A 17,032-nucleotide genomic window follows, 5' to 3' on the forward strand; every position below is an offset into this window, starting at 1 on the left:
ACCTGAGGTAATAGAGCYGCTCCAACTCTACTCCTATCTCCATGACAGAGAAGATACAGAAGACCTTGAGGTCCCTTACTGCATGGTGTGGCAGCAGCATTCCTTATATTCTCAAAAAGACTTTTTGTGTCTCCTTGGAGAGAATCACAGCATCATAGAAGGGTCTGATTGCAAAGGACATTTAAAGGTCATCTAGTTCAATCCCSTACAATGAGAAGTCAGGAGGTTCCCTTGGGTGATGTAATTTGGTACCGCTGTGTACCAAGAATAATATTTTTAAGCAGCCACCATGTCCTTTGCCTTCACATTTTCCTTTYGGCCCTTTATTGATAATAATTTTTTTTGCACACATCTGTTATTTGAACAAAATAAAATATTTTCAAGTGAGTAAGTATATAAAATCAAGTTACTTGTTGTTTGCTGGGAAGGTTAGTGGAAAGCAATTACAAATGTTTTTATGCTTAGCAAATGTAGCTGAAGATGTTWTTTGCTTTGAACTGCAAAACCAGAAAGTGCAAACCCTTTTGTTATTTGAGACAATGCGTCACTAAATAAAGAATCATTTTCTGAAGGGAAAGCTAAAAAACCCRATGATATTTTATTCAGTTACTCTGAAACTGCAACCTTTCCCTCTGCATGTCGGTTTCTACCACTAGCCATAAAAAGCCCTTCTTCTTACTACAGAATATATCAACTGCAGGTCTCCAGTCAACTCATGTGTGAAATGTGCTTGATACCAAATGAATGGATGATCATAAAAACGGCGTTCCTTTTTCCTGGAAACAAAAAGCAGTGGTGATACATATTGCTTCTGTTTTCAGCCAAAGACTATAGTACCAGATGGCTAACACGACTGTAACAGCTAGCTGCATCTGGATTAAAAAGTTTGAGGGGTGTGAGCTAATCTTTAAAAAATGCCAGATAACTTTTGCCTCTTTAAATCATGCTACTGCTCACGCCATCCTAGGATGGCTCAAACATGCCTTAGTCATGTTCATTAAGYGCCATTAAACTGAACAAAAGGCTAGTAACAATCTTTGTCAAGTCAGAGGTCAGCTTTTGGGATATGATCCAAGATCCACTGAAGGCAAGGGAAGATGTCTCACTGATATCTGTGGCCTTGAAGCAGGAGCCTAATAGTTATTTCTCCTTGTCCACATGGATTATGGCTGCASATGAAACTTATACCATTAAGGTTATTCTCCTTTCCAACATGTTTCTTTGTATAAAATTACTTGTATTTTCAAACCCTAATGTACTTTCTCCCATGAAAGCAAGATGTTTGGGGAACAATGTTTGTAATCTGAATATTGATCAACAACAGAAGAAATATATCTTTTTGCTCTAGATGATTATGAGGTATCTGAAATAATAACTTGTAGAGAGGCCCTGGGTTTACCTACATGCTAGGTAACTTGCATTACAACAGTCAAGTACCATTTCAAATTACTTTTATTTCAATATCTTTCATAATCAGCTAGAAATGAAATTCATATACTGTTGGACAGGAGAGTTGTTGGCAATGGCTTTACAKAAGAAAGCATTTTTATTTTGTGAACAGCAAGGCCAAAATGAGTGGATGAATGACTAGATACAGAGCCACTGTTCTTTTTTTCCAGATATTGTGCCAGGCTACCAAACAAGGTTCCGAGTGCTAGCTCTTAGGCTGGCTTTGCTTTTCTTCCCTYTCCCATTTTCTTTCCTGTAATGGCAGCAGCATACCTTAAAATTCCACAGTTTCCCTTCTTTGCTATATTGTCAGACRCTCAGTGGCAAGAGTTTCACAATTGCTCAGCATTCCATGGTGTTAAAATATCATAACCATTCAAGTATTTTTTTCACACAAAAACAGCTACAAAACTTCATGACTGACCCTACCAGGACAGAGAAAGAGAATAGCCTTGCAATACATTATGCTGTTTCTCAAATGTTGGCTATCTTAATGGGGTCAGCGCTGACATTTGTCTTGAAAGCCATGCAGCAACAGAGGGAAGTTCTCACACAGTCTTCCTCACAGATGGTGAGACCTGCCAGCAGTTTTATGGCTCAGCAGTGAATGGCTCTGCAGCTGTAGGGGCATACCTGCTGGAAGGCTGCCCGAGTGATACAGACAACACGTGCGGCAAAAAACCCCAGCGCCGCTGGTGGCTTGCTTTGTTTAATCTTCCTCCAGCAAACAAAAGTGACGTGGCTTCAAAACAATGGGAGGGAGGGAAAAAATAAGGGGAGAGGGTGCTACTGAAAGATTTAGTTAAGGTCTATTCTTCTCTGGTATTTCTCAGAGTAGGGGTCAATGGTTTAAGTACAACAGGCTTGATTCACTGCCTGGATGAAGCAGATGGGGCAAATCGCCAGGCAGCGGCTTCCAAATAAAAGCTGTGGAAGGCAGCTTTAACTTTTCTGGCAGACCAAAGGGCCATTATTACAGTGAGAAAGTGGGACCTGACCTGACTCAGCCTTCACTTCCATCTGCTCCAGAGAATCCTTTATGCAGCAGTTTGGGGCAGAAGGACCACCTGAACTATCCCCTTTCCTCCTCCACCAGCATCCTGGAGATCCAGTACATGAACTGACAATCTATCTGCACAGGGGAACAGAGTGATTGTCTGAGACAATCAGCCCCAGTGTRCTGACTGATACTCTCACCTACAACCCACATTTTACTGCAAGAAAAAGTGCTGCACTGGCAACTCACAAAAGGTCCTATTGACAGAAAGAGGAGACAGTCTGAAAATGAAATTAGAGACAGCAGTTTGAACATGGACCCTGAGAGGGAAATGCAAAGAAAGAGAGAGCTGACATTGTTCAGCATTGYGGCCAGCAATCTAACTGTTGCTATATGTGTTGCAGGCCTTGAGATGCTTTTAAAGCAGGGAATGAGGTAAGTTTACAGACATCTGCTGGGAGTTCTTCCCGAGAGAAAAATGAGTGAAGGGGTGAAAGTACTTATTTGGAAGTGTAATAAGTGTGTAATAACTGTGGTTTCATGGGACAAGGATGTAAGATTCAAAACAATACTAGGCAGTGAAGATCCAAGAAACTGGAAACAAGCAATTTATATCAGGAACCAAGATGGAAACCCAAAGAGAGAAGCAAAAACATTAAGTCAATCTGCAGTCTGGAAGAATTATTTTTTCCAGCAGAAATCAAAATACATTTTTGTGGCACTCAGATTTCCATGATTTGGCTAGGATGCTTGTATCCAAAGTTCCCTTCCCTTCTCAGACCTGGGATAGACCCAAAGAAATCCCTCAGCAACCTGATAGAGGAGTACCTGGAATTAACACACACAGAGAGYTACTTCTTATTGAAGTTTTTAGCATCGGTGGTCTGAGCATCACCTTCAGCGTACAGAGGAGTCTCTGTTTCGTACCTTTTCCAGACTTTTAGAGACCTTGACTTTGAGTTAGTAGCAGGCATGTTGTTTTCCCAAGCTCTTGCAAAGCTTGAGTTATGAGTGTGCATAGTAATGCATCTCTGATGGGTATTGTATAGATTTCTATCCTGTGTATGGAAATGTGTGGATAAATTCTTCCATGTCTCTTTGGGCTCATATGTTATTAGCAGATAGTCTGAAAGATAAACAGATAAAAAGAAATAATTCAGCATATTGTATGTCCAGAATATTCTAGTCAGCAAAGTAATATATATTCTTATAATTTTTTTTAAATTCACTGATTCATTTTTTTTTCAATTCTTTCACACTAACTTCCTGTTTCTCGGATCTCTGAACAAGCACAGCATAATTACCTTTCATATGCCCAATATCTAGCACTGCCTTTGCTCTCTGCCACAAAGTTTCCTAGACACCAAAACAAAGCATTCTTCTGTGCATGTTCAAGAGCTTTGTTCTCATGCATCACAAGCTGGGCATTTAGTTCCCACATAGTTCAGTGCTTTACTAATGCTGAAAAAAACTATTCTTGCCCAACTCCAAAAGGACTCTAATTYGGAATTCCTGGTTTCCATGGGAGTCATGCATGGACCAGGCTACAGATATTCAGCCACAATGTAGGGAAAATGTGCAACTACATCTACAGGAGAAGAGAGCCATGATGAAGGAGTTTGATTCCATGGTCCAGGGACAACAGAAATACTAGAACTAGGTAAGTCACCATTTCGGCCTTCTGGCCTCTCTCTGAACCTTATCATCAGCATATAATTCTTCAATTACCCCCAGACTGCAGTGATGAAACCTTGACTATTGTGACTTCAATGGATTTTGAAGAACTAGGTCAGAATGTATGCATGGGAGATAATAAGCCTTAACTGTAAAAGCAATAAAAATGCGGAAGACATTATCTGTGTAATACAGTCCCACTGACATATCACACTAGAAATCTTAATTTTGGAATTTCCTGAGGTAATTTTAACTATGCAGTCTTCATATTACATTAAGAGTTCTCCTTGTATAACACCCAGGGTGGCACAGCAAGTATAGCAGGAACTGAAACGTGGGTTTTTGAGCTTAGTGACTTTAACCTCCGCTGCCTGAGCTTAAAGATGGCAGTCAGGAGAGACATAGAGTGCCAGCGTGGGTTACAGTAGCATATTCTTTAGTTTTCAGCTACTCACACCCTTGTTTTCACAGCAGAAAAGGAAGATCAACAGGCCTGAAGGAAATTGGATGGAAGCGTTCCTGGACTCAAAATAAAATAGTAAGATTTATTTTGAGTATTAAGACACATATGCATATATGGCGTTTGGGAGTGAGGAAAAGAAAAATACTCAGCATGGGTGTTAAGGAGAGAAAAACAGTGTCTGCTTTGACAGTTAGTATTTGGTGCCCTCTTCTGCACCCATCCATATCTTTAAAGTTCTTCAGAATGAGGAGAAGAGCATCTGTCTGTCGTCCATTTCTACATAGCAGTGCTTTGATGCAAGGGGCAGGGGGTCATCCTAGCAGATGTCAGCCATCGTGGTGATGGGAAAAGTAGAATCTTTTTTTAGGTGAGAGGAATGAGTGTGTTAATAGAGAATAAAAGGCTGTGAATAGAAATTAAAAAATATTTAACTGAGATTCCAGTTATGACATCTAAATTATTATATTAATAAAAGTAGGTTGCATTTTGATTGTGAATAAGAAGCATACCATGTATATAAGGTATATAATCAGTTTAATCACATGCTGATCCCAGGACAATCTCATCCCAACATTTTATGAAATTACAAATAATATATAGCACACACTATTCTTCATAGTAATTTAGATGTCACTTCGCTAAATGAACTTGAAGGCAGATTTGCACTTCTTGAATGCAGAATAATTTCAATATTAATTTCTATTTTTTTTTCCATTACTGAAAGATAATTTTATGCTAGAATTTCAAATACTTAAAACCAAAAGGTTTGTTAATTCTGGTCTCAGCTTTTGAGTTTCAGTTTGAGTTTCAAATTCAATTGGCAAGTTTCATCACTACCTTTTTCTGTCTACCTTGAACTGCATTTTATGCTCAGATGCACAAAGCATCGCAAATGTCTTACAGCAGTTCTCTACCAGTCTGCCACAGCCTGGGCAGCTCTTGTTTCTTGCAAGATTATTCATTCATTTCAAAGAGGAATTATACCGAGGTTATCATTGTGCCAGCTCTGAGCTCCTCCACTGAGAACTGAAGAGAGCAGTATCTGAATCATAGATGTTGTTATGAAAATGACAAGCCTCAGGTTCCTGTACAACAGTCCACCTGAGCCTCTGACCCCAGGCAGGGTTGCTCAGAAACATCATCTGAGCAAGAAATAGAAGACTGAGGTCTGGTTTTACCCTTCCAGGTATGTCTCTGTTCCTGTTTATTGCTAGTTGACTTCATGAGAAGAAATCCATTTGACATTTTAAGATTTTCTTTCTTGGATACATAGGTTTGAGCAGCTGCTGCTAACCTCCCCTACAGTTTTGAAGCCAGTTTGTTTTCAGTCAAGTTAAACCTTAGAGCCAAAACTGTCAAACTTGGGTGACTACATTCCACAGAGAGACATGAAAGCAATTGGCCAGATTTTTGAGGATGGAAAACATTCTGAGTTTGGATCAACTTAGCACCTCAAAAAGTCAGGCCATTCATTTAAGTGAGCAAATACGTATTTAGATTCCCAAACATAGATTTTTCARTTTGGAATAGCTGGCTAGTATTTTCACTTTCCCTCAACAGTGAACTTCCATTCTCAGTAACCTGCTGTGAAAACTGTTACCTTCTTTCTCAGTTTCTAATTTAGGAGTAGAGAAGATACATCTTTAGTGCAAGGACTAAGTTTTATACATATGTCAGAGGATAGGTAGAATGGGGTATATCACAGAAAAAGGTTCAGGAAAATATGCAGACTTTCACTCTGAGGAGGCACGCAACCTCAAAAGCAGGCACAGACACGGTGCACCCAGGCAAGCTCATCCCAAATCTGACATATTATTGTCACTGAGCAGATATGAGCAAYATAAGGAAATCTTGCTACCCTAGATGTGCACCTTACTGTGCAGGAGTGCAAGTCCCAAAGGCGAGAACATCTCTACAAAGCTAACTTTAGCCTAAATGTTGCCCAAGTTTAACCAGCATCCCAAGTTCAGCATGGTGAAGCCTGYGGCACTAACTGGCTGGCCCACTAATGGATGCAGTCTAACAATTGATCTCCCTGTAGCAGGGGCATATGCTTGCTCCATGGGAAAACTTCAAGGGTATACAGTCCTTCAGTGCMTTCTGCTCGTCTAAAGAGGTCAGCCTTTTCTTATAAACAATCAGCTGGGGATGTTTTGTTTTGTTTTGTTTTGCAGCTTGCTCCAGTAAAGAAATCCATAGGATGCCCATGCACAACTGTTAGTATTACATACAAGCATAGCGTGGACAAAACAAACTCCAGYGTTATTTAACAGTGGGGTTGCTTTCATGCAAACAGAGCTTATACAAACAGAGTAATTCAGGCATGGATAATTCATGTTAACTCTTCACTGAAGACACATSCATCAGTGGTACATAGGAAGTGATTTTACCCTTGCTTTGTTTTCACTTAGGTTGCTAATTAAGAGAAGTTAATCTAAAGAAGTTTGAACTGGATTCAAAGTGTCAGCCTCAGGGATTATTTTTATAGTTTACACAGATCAAATAAAATTAATTGGTGTAAACTTTTGGAACTTTTCTAGTGAAGACAAGATTGTGTGTAGTAGGAAATATGGGAATAGACTSCAAAAATAGATTCCAGAGCTTACAGCACCTCTTTTTGTGATGCCTTATACTTTTATATCACATGACCATCTGCAGCTAAGTGGAACTGGCCATTCAACAAAGGAACTAGTCATGTCACTGAAATATGGGGTTGCCCTTTGCTTGTATTTGGATAACTCTGATGGATAAAACATTGCTGAACATTAWTCAGGAATGACATCAAACATTTTGCCTTTGTACACAAAAAAAAGCCAGTCTAGACTGAGAGGAGGCTTTCAGCATCCTTCTTTTCTACTCTACTTTGTAAAAATATTTTTWAAATTAATTATTAAATGAAGGCATTAAAAAATAACAAACCAAAGCTGCATTTAAATCTCTAACAAGGATAAAGTACATGTGGAAAGAGGAAGGACATTTTCCTCCTTTTACCATGGTACCCTCAGTTTTTGAAGGTGATTAACTGTTGAATGCTCTAATATGAAAAAGATTCTTAAAAGACATTTTATTGTGAGGATTCCTGATTTAAAGAGGTGCTTCAGGAAGTAATCAGCTGTTTTACTATCCTGTTGAGATAGCTATCTCTGACACTGTAAGCTCAAGTAGTACTCATACCAATGTAAGCAATGTTATGGCACACAATTTCAGAATAAACTGTGTGGAAAGCAGCTTCTAACGTTGCATCATCTGCATAGTAGAAATAGATGCCATTAATAGAACGTACTTACAAAGACAGCAAACAAATAGCGTGGATAGGCTGCTTAGGAGAAACAGGCTTCATCACCATGTCATCATCATATTCTTCTAACCTAATATAGCAAAAATAACTTTAATGAGTCAGTTAAGGACATGATTTCAGAATAAAATCACTGGGGTTTTCTTTCTCACTGTCAGTCTGTGCCCATTGGATCAACTGCCCTGGCATTTAAACTGCTTGCCTCGTGCCACACTGCACCAACCAAAACAGGCAGAGGGACTTGTGCTAAAAGCCTCTTCTTGAAAAGGAGAAGCCTTGCAGGTGGTAAATTTCAGAGAAGTTATCCTGAACAAGCTGTTTTMTCTAGGCTATTTTCGTTTGAGTCTATCCTTACAGATTTCAGAAGATAGTTTTTCTACTAGACCGGAAAACAAGGCCCTGAAAAAAACCCTTTTTAACTCAAAACATCATGTGGTACATCCAGAATCTAAAAGCTAGAGCAATATTCTCACCCAAAGGTTATGAGGAAAACACTCTGACCGGCTACCTAAGGCAACTCAGCACAGATCAAAAACAAAGGTCCATGAGGAGAAACACCTTAATTTATCTAATTCTAAATCTATAGTATTCTTCTTACATATACTGGTAAAAGGATTGAGTGCAAAGCAAAAGTGTCTAGTAGCTGCATACTGAGAAATTAGCTTGGATCTCAYCTGAATAGGGTGAGTTCTGGAAGTGTGCGTTGTCACACAGCTCCCCACAGCTCAGGGCAAATGTCACCTTATTTAACCACCTCAGTCCTTCAAGGGCGACTGTCAACCCCTTCCAAGCCCAGGCCACCCAGCCTGCCACATGTGGACATCTCCAAGCAGAGGTAATATCTGTGAACAGGGAGCACAGTGTCATCATGAATCCTGAAATCGGTAGAGGTTTTCTCCCAAATGTCCAGAAGCTAGGGCGTAGAAATCAGACTCCTTAGCTTATGTCTACAAGTTTCTGGAGACTCACTTACTGATCCGATCTCTGGGGTTATATCCTGCTAAGTTAAACAGTGTCAGACAAAGTTCTGGGGTAGGGGAAGTCCATCAGCTCATTCTGACTGTAAAATTACGGTTAGAATAGTTAAGAATAGTTGGAACAGTTACAGGCACAGCTTTGGTCTGTGCCACATGGGACTTTGCCAACCATAGCTCAAACACTTTGTTTTCAAGGGTGCCAATCCTGGCACCACTTCCAGCAGGTGATGTGGTTGTGGATGCCCTTCACTGAAGGCTAAGACTTTACTAATGCAGTTGCAAGTACTCTGTGACAGCTGACCATAGTGCCAGAACAGGGCCCCAGGATGCTCTGCTTACCACCAAACATAGTTTAAGCACTTGTCAGCTGAAGACATACTTGCCCTCTTCACAAATTCAGGAYCAGATGTGAGGCATTCTCCAAAGGTTTGGAGACACTGGGAGAGTACTGATGAACTGGACCACTTCATTCACCATCAGAACTCCAGGGCACTCTCTGATACACCTCTGGAGAGGAACAGCTTGTCCATGTGGGCTGCTGTTAGCCTGAGTAACATTTGTTGATGAAAATGAGGCAAGTATTRCTTTTCATGGCTATCAGAATTGGAAATGGAAGTACCACAGAGCACAGGTTTGCTGCTCTTATAGGCAATATAAAAATGGAAAGGGTTGTACATCTTCCCACCTAGGTGTTCATTTCCAGGTGTTGTAATTTTCWGATGAATGGGTATGTCCTGTTGCAGTCTTAATTTCCAGTAAACAGAGATATGGTTTTTAATAAATGCATACTGTGGCCCATAGAAAGAACAAATCATGTCCCTTCCTACTCTGCAATAAACCTTCTGGATACCTGTTATTTAATTAATCAATGCATGGTGAGATTTTCATTTTAACATTAAGTCACTCCTTAACTATTAGAGCTCACTCCCTGGAGAGAAATGTCCCCAATTATCATAATTATCATATAGTTCAGCTCCTGCAAATTTTATATTATGCATTTAACTTCTGGCATCATAAAATGTGAAGTGCAAAGTACACATGATGTGCCTTTCTTCGCAAMTTAATAGTAGCATCTTCTGCTTCCTAGCTCTGCACACTTTTTTTACTTTTGACATGGAATTACATGAACATTAGCCATTTTCTCTGCTGCTAAAGTAAAATAAAGCATTTCTTTGCTTCAAAACTACTTGCTATAGACTATTCCTCCATTATAGCAACCATTCAAAAACTGAAAATTTGATTTTTAGAAAAATTCCTGGAGAAATTTCWAAAATCATCCTAACAGGCTAGTTTGTGACCTTTTCTTTCAGACATTATATGCATAAAAAATTCTCAAACAAGTCTTCTACCTATAGAGAAATTTTTTCATCTTGTCTGACTTTCTCCTCACTTATCTTTATGAGGTAGGACCTGTCTCTGTTACAATGGCACTGATATACCAGGACTACTCCCAGCAATAGTGATGTATTAAATGCTTTCCAAAAAAGATGCTTTCTCTGCAGTGGTAGTCTACTTGCTATATAAGTTATCCCAGAAATCCACTATGTGAATATACTTATTCTTCTGGGGTTTCTTTAGAAGTTTTTCTMGACATTTACTTGAGGAAAGATCAGGATAGGTCATACTTAGAGATTTGAAGATAATCTTGTCACTTGAAATGTTGAGTTGCATTTTTTAATTAAAAACAATTCATCTGTGTTTTGTACTTTTTATATTAGATGCTTTGAATCCTTGGTTTAGCAACCTAAGGATGTATTTAACAATTTTTTTCCTGTGCATTTAAGAATAAGAGCTTTTATTCTCAGCCTTGTTTATTTAGGTGTTTTGGACACAAACTACAGCTACCTTTCTGCCACAGGCTTCTGTCCCACCATCATCATTCATTTATTTTTATTCCTAAATGCATTTTTGGAATTGTCACTTAAGAGAAAGTATATTTTGTCAATGTCCTTCTCTGTTCTACTTTACACAGTTCTGTTTATTTTCTTTCCATATCTTCACTTCCATTTCTTTAAATATTGACTTAGAAATTCTTTAAATCTGAACTAAGAAAAAAGACTGAATTCCTTACTGGTTTGTGTTAGAATTACTCACAGTGTACTAGATATGCCCATGCAATAAAACAAACTTTAAAAAACAGATTTTGCTCTAAATCAAGAAAAATCTACCACAARTAGAACTGTAACAGCTTGTTAGCAGACAGTGAGAATATTGCTATGGTGCAAAGGTTTCTAGATTTTTCTGAAGACAAGTAAAACAATGAGACAGTTGTATGAAAAGGAAGAATCTTCAGACATGGATTATCAAAGAAGGCTCAAGAATGTAGATTCACTTGGAGTAAAAATATTAYCATATTCCAACAGTAATATTTTTATAGATTAAAATCAAAAGGATAACTGGCATTCTAAGGAGAAGTTATTTTGAAAAGCTGAACCATCTTATTATAAAATTAGTTTTGAATCTTTGAAAACATTTGGCTTCCATCTGCTACAAATTATAAAGCAAACAGAGAAAAGGTGCAAAAGAGAGAATATKAATTACTTTTAAAACTATTTTCTTTTATTTATGGATATGATCTTGTTTTAGCATAAACACTATATMTTTTGGTGTTAGGAGCATATTTTTAAGTAAAAGGAAGATATTTCCCTGCTCCTCTTTTGGGTCAGCTTGTTCAGACATCTTCAGCAGGGTTTAAAAAGGATGCAAGTTASATGTACATAACTTTATATTGCAAATCAGCTATTTATTGGCCAGAACCCACAAAGGGTAAGCAGGRTTTAATGTTTAATCACTAGTGTGCTTTCCATCCTGACAAAGCACCTGAGGACTCTCTGCTGGCAAGGCAGGCCCCACACACGGSGAAAAGGTCAATCTCCCGGGCTCCTGAGGATGGTCCCAAATCAGCCATCTTCTACCTCAAGTGAAAAGCTCCTGGCCTGAAAAAGTTCCATTAACTGATCATGGCAATTCTTAGGACCTGGTTTTGAAATTCCTTCTGGCAGTGCATGGCACTGAATAGTGTGCCATGAATGGCAATACCTTTGTTCACCAGCTAAGAAGTTCTTTAAAGAAATATGGCAGCAGAATCCAGGCCTTGGGTCAGTTCTAAAACGAATTTGAAGAGACTGGAATCCGCCCATTTTTGCAAATATTTCCAGGTTCAAAAAAGGCAGGGCTATTTGCATTCAATTTACTTATAATCTTCCATTTTACACTCCTATTAATTTGCTTCACTGACCTTAACTTCTGAAGACTCCTAAATTTTACATTTTTCTGAACACCATGTTCCTGACCAGTAACAGCACTGCCACTACTCAGTGATAGGGATAAGCTGTTCTRTGTATTTTATCAGCTAAAACACACATAATCTAGAATTAAATCTTAACTGAGATATTTACTGAATACTGCAGAGAAGACTTGAGAATTTGTGAAAGTCCTCTAATATTTGAAAGGAGAAGACTCATTCAGTTATGTTGATTCATTTTGCCGGATTTGTTAGACTACTGGAGTAAAGAAACAAAATATTTATCATCTATTTTCTGGCATGAACATGAGAAGACAAAAATTTGATTTTTCTCAAGAATTTCAAACTGTTCCAATTTTGTACAGAAACTATTTGCATTAATCTGACAAAAAAAAATCTGAAGACCAATGTGTGTTTGCAAACCTTTTCAAAATAATTAGAAGGTACTTAACTACCATATGCCATTAGAAAGCAAAAACTTCTTTCAATAAACTTAAATAAGCAATTTAAAGTAATAATTAAACTACATATAATTTGCAGAAAAATTAAAACAGAAAAAGACAAAAAAATGTTGTTTCCCCAAGTCTGTTCCTCATTGCAACACCAAATATTTGCAGGCTCCAATAAGGTGTTTAAAATGTGATCTGAGCACTATCCTGAGTATACTTTACCAAATAATTCCTCATTTAATTTCATGTAACAAAAGAGTTACATATAGTTGWCTCCTCTCTCCTTTTATTTTTAGTGTTTGAACCTGTAATTTGTATTTTGAATAGTATCACATTTTTACTGACAACCTCACTCTTAAAAAAGACATTTTCCTGAAGGCTTCTTGCATTTAAAAAACTCAGAACCTCTATATTACAACAGAAACTCTAACTGAAATTCCAGTTTCATAAACTGTTTTTTATGCATCCAGAAGAGTGGAAAACTAGCAGTTATATCCCAGGGGACAGTGAAGTCCTTTCCCAAGAGATGTTTAACAAGCTTATTCACTTTTCTCTGCTTTAAAAAAAATGATTTCTTTTTTAAGTAAACTGAAATAATGTAATCTRGTTAAATCATATTGTATCTATAAGTACAGATTGACCTTTCCAAGTAACTTTACAAATGACTGGGAAGGCTTGGCCAAAGAGACAAAACGTCTGGCATCTTTAAAATATGCTGGAGCCTACTTACCTCCACAAGGTTCAGGATAATATGCTGCCAGACAACCATGTCCGGCTGGATTGTGGCAGCACATTATAAATTATGCGTGACTTATGTCATCAATAAGTAAGTAAATCAGTCATCTTTTGACTGTGATCACAGAAGTTAGTTTCCTTCTCTTTCCTCCCTCAAAATCTGCAGACTTTCTCCCCTTGTTCACCTCCCATTTAGAAACAGAATTATCATAATATGAGAAATACAGTTGCTTGCTGCAGATGTTCAGATTTAGGCTGACATGCAGTATTGGATTCTCACATGTAAGGAGGTGATGATTCAGACAGTTTCTACTGATACTTACAATAATCTAAATTGCATGTGCTATTTCATGAGTGAGCTCCAGACTGTACCATTTACCCTCTTAARTGCTTTTTTTGATGGTTGAAGATGGCAGAGCAAGAGATGTCAAAACAGGGACTGCTTTCCCACCTGTAGGTCAGGTTGAGAAGAGAAAGTGTTGATTAGTGCATCCTACTCTTCTCTTCAGGATTATTCCACAGYTGGAACTTGGCTCAAAGGGTCAATGTCTGACAGGTTCTCCTGGCAGGCACAAAACATCTGTAGGTAAAACTACTTTCTAAATAGTTTTGGCAGCGTAGTTCTCAAAGAGCAGAGTACTATTTCTGTATTTGGGTTAGCTCTTGCACTGATATGTAAATACTAAAGAAGCATTCCATGCTTACCTCCCTCTCCAACCATACCCACACAAGACTTTTGTGGATTAAGACCTTTACTTGTGCAGCAGAACAACTTCCAGGTGTCCCATTGACTGGATTTTCAGTACTGGCACCCACAGCGCAGACTGTAGGTAGTGCCTTGTTGTAGCAAGAGAAAAGGCAAAAGGAATGATCAGTTCTTTACTCAGAACATCCAGATATGACATCTGCAAGATGTTAGATAGGTGTGTTTGCTGGACASTTTATAGCCTTGACACAGATTCAATACAGGGACATGATTTGCTTGTTTCTGTAAAGAGTTTTACAGCAGACAACTGCAAAATACTTTCTTCATTATTTGAATATAATGGACAGAAAGTAAGAGAAGTGATTAGTGGGTTTTTTTCCCCTTACTCCAGATAAAATTTGTCAAGCTCTTTCCTTGTTGTTTATGGTAAAGATGTACTGTATGTATTTCTTTAGATTTGTCAGTGGAAGCCCTGATGACTCAGAAGCTTCTGCTGCTACAGCTGTTTTAAAACCTGAAGTCACCTAAGTCATAATTTCTTGTTCTTCATTATTTCAGAGTCTGGTTCAAAGCCTATTAAAGCTAAAGCTTCCTTCTCAGCTCTGAATTGGATGGTATTTTGCTCATTAGTTTCATTTTGAGGGGAGAAGAAATTTAGTTCTGAAAAACCACTTGGTCCTCTTTAGAACATCTCTAAGAAGCATGGGAAAGTGCAAGGTTCTGRATCTGCCATTTCCAGAACTCCAAAGACCCTGAAAGGACCACTTCTATTCTCAAACTTTTCAGCTCCCATCCAGTTCTCAGAACGTCAATGCAGTCTTCTGTAGGACTAGTTTGTGGTCAAGGTGACCACATCTTCCACAGCCTTGTCTCCTCAGCAGGGTTAACTTAGTGTAGGGAACCACAGCACTCCATGGGACAGTGTTTGGTCACTGATCATCATGCACCCTGCATGAATTTTAATCCAGCAGGAAAGATGTGAAGCCACTGGAAGACACATGCTAGTCTTCAAAACAAAAGAGACCTTGCAGTCTCACAAAGATACAGATGGAGTTCACAACCTCCAGCAGCATCCATAAACTGTAGAATGGCCAATTCCTCATGTTATCCCAGAAGGACGTGCTCTGAGATGTATTTTCTGGTTATCTGGTGAGGGGGACAGGACTCCCTTCCTACAAATTAATCTTGAGAAGCACATACAATCTGAAAAACTACTATTTTTTCACCTACTTATTCTGAATATATGCTTATATCCAGCCCTTAAAAGAATCAATAATGAAAAGTTTATAAATCTGAACAGGTTCAGTAATGGAAATAGCAATATATTTCCCTCTGTGTGATCAAGGGATAAAACTACTACTGCTCTGAGTCTGGATGAAGAAGATTATTTGTATTTCTGGTTCTATTTTGGGGTCTTCCAAGCAGCTGTGCTGTAAAGGGAAGGAAGCCCTATCAATGTTGATGTGACATGAGTGAGGTCACTTTGTCTCTAGGCCAGTCCTTAGGCCTCTTTTATTTGGAAGCACAGGCACAGCTTCYGGATGTAATGTCAGCTCTGACTCAAAGATGCTGCTAGGATCAGCAATGACATTAGTCTAATCATACTGAGACAAAAAAGTCTGATGCAAACTCTAGTCTAAAGAACAGCTCCAAATGATTCTATTATTGAAATACTGAATCAGCAATAGCAACAGTGATAAACATATGGAGGCAAAGTGTATGGTAGACAAATGACAAAGACACATTACATAGTCTAAAAGCACTTGCCAACTAAAAATAGGCCTCGACACTGCATTTAGATCTCTTTGGGCTGACTCTGGCATTCATGTGGGATAAAACTATCTTCAGATGCCTCCAAATTACATCCATATAAGTTCTCTTTCTTTCTGGAAACTGTTTGCAAATTCAGTGGGGTCTACCCAAGCACATAAATTATGGCAGAGTTGGAACATAATACTGCAGGCAAGAATGTTCCCCAAAATGCCTTCTAGTGCTCAATGATACCCATAAACTGTGGGGGTGTGGGGGAGGGGGGGAACCAACCAGCAACCCTCAGACCACAAAGAAAAGACAAAACAGATGCGAGGCTGTGATGCAAAGCACAGTGAAAATCTGGGTAACACCTTCTTTCATGGAGAAGGAAAGCTGTGGTAAGGAACAAAACAGGGGACACTGCTTTACAAATCAAGATCTCTGGCTACTTTTGATTTAYGTTTACTAATTCTATGCTCATTCCAAACCACTTCCACTATAAAATGAAATATGATGCCTTTGTATATGGTGTTGTCATGTAAATTTGCTTTGTTTTTATAYTTGATAATGTTGGAATAAAGATTCTTGAAATCTCTCTCATGAAAGGCTTSACAGACAGCCCCCTAAGTGCTGTGCCTTTTACAGTGTAACATAATTGACAACCCTTAGGTAGCTGGCGTATGCAGTCTATATAATGAAGTGAGCTCATTCCACATTTGGAGAAAAGTAGGAGCAATGAAATTGTTGTTGTTATTATCAGCCTTTTAAAATAGAATTTATGTGTTTGCACTAAAGAAAGCATGACTTTTGGATATATCAGCCTCAAGCCTTTCAATAGTAAAGATCAATGCAAAACAATTTCTGTGTCAAAAAGCACACACATGTCATAAAATATCTGGAAATTACTTAACTGGAACAGAGTTAAAATACTGCTGAATTGTCAGCATTTTTAGCATGCATTTTGGGTTTTTTCCAACACATACTAATCAGCTTCTGAAGCACAAAGCTTTCTGTCAAGCCACTCTTCTCCAGTGTTCTCCCTAGCCAAAACCTCCATTTTTTTGCTCAACACTAGACTTAGGTGTTCCTAAACTTCCCTGAATCTGAAGAAAATCCAGAAAGTGCTCATGGATAACCTCTGAGAAATGCTCTTTGCATGCAGATACTGTAACATCCTCAGATTTTGTTACCCAGTCAGCCCCTGGATGAGCACTGGTGATTACCGTCCCTTATGGCACATCTGGCCCAGAATTTCAGCAAAAGTACTTACAGCTTAAGGAAGAAAGGCACA

The 17,032-nt window shown here is 38.6% G+C and overlaps 1 long non-coding RNA gene across 3 annotated transcripts in view; it reads right to left on the reverse strand.

Moving 5' to 3' along the window:
* LOC130575537 (uncharacterized) overlaps window positions 1–17,032 on the reverse strand; it is a 31,733-nt gene that overhangs the window by 11,083 nt on the left and 3,618 nt on the right. Inside the window, exons 3-4 of one of the 3 annotated variants that reach the window (XR_008965577.1) lie at window positions 7,871–7,951; window positions 3,374–3,572 (exon numbers count right to left, since the gene is read on the reverse strand). The exons of 1 other annotated variant lie outside the window; for it this stretch is intronic. This is a non-coding gene — a long non-coding RNA (uncharacterized LOC130575537). The remainder of the gene's footprint in view (window positions 1–3,373; window positions 3,573–7,870; window positions 7,952–17,032) is intronic. One more of the 3 variants, XR_008965576.1, reaches the window with a different exon arrangement.

Source organism: Malurus melanocephalus, unplaced genomic scaffold (assembly GCF_030028575.1).
Source record: "Malurus melanocephalus ecotype Western Australia unplaced genomic scaffold, MMel_1.1 scaffold_111, whole genome shotgun sequence".
Classification (NCBI taxonomy): domain Eukaryota; kingdom Metazoa; phylum Chordata; class Aves; order Passeriformes; family Maluridae; genus Malurus; species Malurus melanocephalus.